Below are 4,819 nucleotides of genomic sequence, written 5' to 3' on the forward strand. Positions count from 1 at the left end.
ATAGTCGCATGCTTCTACTTGCTTACCTCATCAATCAGCATCAATGGGTTGACCGGCGTACCACAGATAATCGCCCTTTGTGACGATCGCTATCCACGAGTCTATATTGTTGGTACCCAAGCCACGCCAGCTTCTTCACATGAGGGCGCACTATCCACGTTCCATTGCGCGGGGATAGGTCGTTTGGCCGAATGCCACTAGGCCGAAAGTTGTATGGCCGAATATACCATTTGGCCGAACAGACCATTAGGCCGAAAGTCATTTGGCCGAAAGGGTCTTTTTGCCGAAAGGATCGTTTGTCCGAAAGGGTCATTTAACCGAAAGGATCGTTTGGTCGAAAGGGTCATTTGGCCGAATAAGTCATTTGAAAAGTAAGAAATTGGGAGTGAGAAGAGAGACGTCTCAATTCTCATTCCTCATTTAGTGAGAAGTGAGACGTCTCACTATTCTCTTCACTGTGAAAAGTGGGAAGCATGATTTGAGTAGTGAGACGTCTTACTACCCACTTCTCACTACTCACTTTTCTCTTTGAGAAGTGAGAAATGAGGAGTGAGAAGTGAGACGTTCAGTGTCGTGTCCGAAAGTGTCTTTCGGCCAAGTAACCCTTTTGACCAAATGACCCTTTCGGCCAAATGACCCATTCGGCCTAATGACCCTTTCGGCCAAATGACCCTTTCGACCAAATAACCCTTTCGGCTAAATGACCCTTTCGGTCAAATGGCTTTCGGCCTAACGGGTTTCGGCCAAACGACACTTCTCCTTTACTTTCAACCGAAGCGAAACTGAACTCACCGCGAACCCGTTAGTCGTGAATATCGCGATATGCTATTTTTACGCCAAGCTTTGCACTGATGTGACTCGAAAACTATGCTATTATACCGCAGCCAATCAATCTGCTTCTATGAACCACTTTTCTACGTACAAAATTCAACTAGATTGGCTCGGTATTTGACTACAAATTTATTTCGGCTAAAGAGTGGATAATTTACGATCTAGATATTTCCACACTAGTTCTTTTAAGTTCTCCAAACTCTTCTGAAGTTCGAATCAATTGGTCTACCAAGACAACTGGGCTCGATATCAAGCCAATAATCACCCATACACTTAAAAATCGATATTTTACTATTGCCGAGAATCCAACAGCTGGGATCTCGGCAATAATTTTGACGAATCTCGTTAAATTTTTTACCGAGATTTCGGTAAACTTTACCGAGTCATCGGTAATCGTAACCGAGATCTCGGAAAAAATCAAATTTCAGAAATGTTATGACGAAATTTCAGAAAAAAAATTACCAATATCTCGGCGAAAATTTTGCTGTGGTCGGCAAAATAATTTAAGGGTGTAAATATATCCAAATCATATATTCTAAGCATGCGTAGGAAACAGACGCTGCAAAACTTTATTCGCATGGATGGCATTAGTAGCAATCTAATGAAATTTTCTACAAGTATTCTTATTTGGTTTTGTTCCTGTTAATGATTGGGAAAGCGCATTTTCTGTTCTATTCATGATCACAATTTTTACAAGAGTCAGTTGAGCTGAAGCAAATTTTGTTCAAAGTGCGAATTTAATCTGCTTGGAGTAGTCAAGGCTCACGTATAGACGTGTTTTTTTGACACCTGATTTTTTTTGAGCCGAAAATATTTTTCATAATTTATAATTTGAGCCGAAGGGCCTACCATGCAGACAACTGGGCCTCCCATGCAGGCAGAATCGCTAGCATTATCCGCAGGAGTACAGGACTGGTGAATAGATGGTTTTGGCGGGTCGGATTCGAACAACGGTGTTCTGAATGATAGATGGAATAGGTGAGCCCGTACTAGAGGGTCGATGGACGTGGCGGATTCGTTAGCGAAGTATGTGACTAGAAGCCGGATGAACTTGGTAAGGAATCGACAGGCTGAAGTGCCAGGTAAGTGACGAATTAATGTGTCCCACGAGAGGCCGCGAATGTAAGGGTATGCGATATCACACTTTTTCCTAACGAAACGAAACGAAACGAAATTTAAAATGTTTATGTTGATTCGGATCGAAACGAAACGAAATATAGATTTTTTTCAAGACTTCGAAACGATACGAAATCAAGGTTCATTTAATTCGAAATTTTTCGAAACGAAACGAAATTTTAATTTTTTTTCCGCGGAATTTTTATTAAATTGGTTTTACATTTTTTTAAGCTATCATTTATTTGGTAGGCTCATTTGTCGTGACAGTGGTTTTACATTATGTATGCAATTCTTATTTCACCTTTTCGAAGTCGAATGTTTTGCGACCAAACGAGTTATAATAACAGAAGAGGCAATCTGTGATAAATCACCACATTCACGCCGCATATACCATTGGCGATAAGACAATACCCCAGCATTTGTGCCGCTTTCAAAGGAATTCATCGTGGAGCGTGTGCTCCCGAATCTGATCAATTTTATATCAGTTTTATATCAGTAAGTGTGTGTTTCCATTCTATGAGTTCAGTGCGAGATTTCTCTTGTTTCGGACAGCAGAACGATGGCGTGATCGGCCGAAATATTGTGTTCTGCTTTGCGCGGCCGGTAATAAAAATCAGTTCAGTGCGAGAATTCTCTTGTTTCGGACAGCAAAACGATGGCGCGATCGGCCGAAATATTGTGTTCTGCATTGCGCGCCCGGTAGGCCGGTAGTTAGTTTGTACTACTTTTCGCGCCCGATTAATGGTTAGGTAAAATCACTATGTATAAATAATGGCACGGTCGTATCGCTTATCAGAGTGAATCCAGATCCAACGATGCCTACCATTTAACTGATAATACTTCCTGTGGTTTTTGTGGAGACGCAGAGGTAAACACGGTCTTCAAATAGCAAAAACCAGATACTAATATTCCTTCCTTCTTCCTAACTGACTACAAGGACGTGGCCGGCGCCGTTATTGATCATTTGAATTTTAGAGTCACTGAAACTTGCACACTGAGAATGCTTGAACAATCCCAGTAAATCATTCAGTTGATTCTTTGTGCAATTTCACTGATTCTGGTCAATCACGGAGTAGCAACCATAGATATGTGTAGTCAGTCAAAGCTAAGCTAAGCTAAGCTAAGTAAGTGTGTGTTTCCATTCTATCTTCCACTGCCCGGCAGTGCTTTTATGGAAGAAACATGTCTTCATCTATTTGTAAATATAGATGAAAACATTTTTAGTCCTGGAGATAGAATGTGGTAGCTCTACTGTGCATCCAAAAACCCTATAACAAGAAGCTACAAACAACAACTTGAGGTAATTTTCAGCACTGTAAGCCCCGCATAAATACACTCAGATATCAAATGGATACATGCAATGTATTTACACTTCCGGGATTTAAAATTTATATCAGTGATATATATTTATAATTCTGGAGCGTATTTAGTGAAATCAGTTTTTTTAGTAGTACAACACAGTTTTAGTAGAACACAATCATGGAACGAACTCACCGTATCTGCATCTTTTGCGATAACTTATTCCGCTTCATCAAAGATTTGTTTTTCAGGTTAAATGCCATCTGAATCAGCAACTGCATCGTAATATATTATCCTTGAAACGTTCCAATTCTTTAGAATGCAGTGCACGTGCCTGACTTGTGGTACAGCAGCAATTCGCTAGAGTCCGTAGGGAAACATCCTTCAAATCTTGGATTGCCATGAATCTCTTGAGCGGATACTTTTCCGAACATCTTGTCACATTTACAAAATTAAGTTTTCTGTAAAATATTTGGAGCGACATATGAGCATGAAATTTAAAATTCGACAATTTTATGGTTAATAATAACAGTGAGAATTTACGTTAAAGCATTTGATTATGATTATGTATAAAGAGATGAGAGGAAATTTATAAAATCATATTGAAATAACAGACCACTATTTGTAATTTTTTTTCTTGAAGCTTTTGTATTTGTTTTGCAAATTTCCACAAGTTTAGATGAATTTCTTGTTAATATTTGCAAGAAATCTTATTGTAAATGTATACGAAATTTTATAAAAACTCTGAAGAAATTCGAAAAAAAAAATTAAAAATAATTTCCGATGACAGTTCAAAAAGTTTTTTCATTTAAATTCGGAAAATTTTCTGTAAAATTCTAGTTTCATATTTGAATCTAAAAAATTTAACTGAAAACATTGCTTCATTAGAAAAATCTTTGATTGTTGTTTCAGCTGCAACACCGAAAATATTGACCAGAAAAATAATAATTATTTAATAAATTTGATTAACTCTAACAATCATTATTGTTCGTAAAACGTCAGAGGTTTTAAGGACCCTACATGTGTTGTATTTATTGTCAACTTTTTCTTATTATTGGATCGATTATATTTATAAACATATCACTCTATAAACAAACATGGTATTTTTATGATGCATCTTATAAATCCAAATAAATATTAGGTTAGTACACATCTGGCAGATGTAAGCCCGTAGAGAAGAGATCTCGCGTAACATTTGAAAAGGGCCTACAGCCAAAACGTAAACACTGAGAAAATGCCGTTCGAAAAAAATGCATCACAATTTCTATTCCTATTTCCCAGGTTTATGATATTAGCAGCAAAAACTCCTAAAAGCACATAATCAGCACTATCTATGCATCCATAACCTTAATTGCATCGAAAACATGCAAAAATGTGTCGAAATCGTTAAAATAAAAGTTTAAGTCTATTTTAATTTTTTTCTCCGGGATAGGTCTTCTTGATAAGTCATTCTGCATTTGCTTGTCATTCATAGACCCTTTGTTTATGGCATTTTTCGAAAGTAAACACGGGATAAGGCTTTCCGGTCGGGCCGATGACGGTTCGGAAAAAAATCTCGTTATCGGCCCGAAGT

The sequence above is a fragment of the Armigeres subalbatus genome, chromosome 1, assembly GCF_024139115.2.
Source record: "Armigeres subalbatus isolate Guangzhou_Male chromosome 1, GZ_Asu_2, whole genome shotgun sequence".
NCBI classification, from domain to species: domain Eukaryota; kingdom Metazoa; phylum Arthropoda; class Insecta; order Diptera; family Culicidae; genus Armigeres; species Armigeres subalbatus.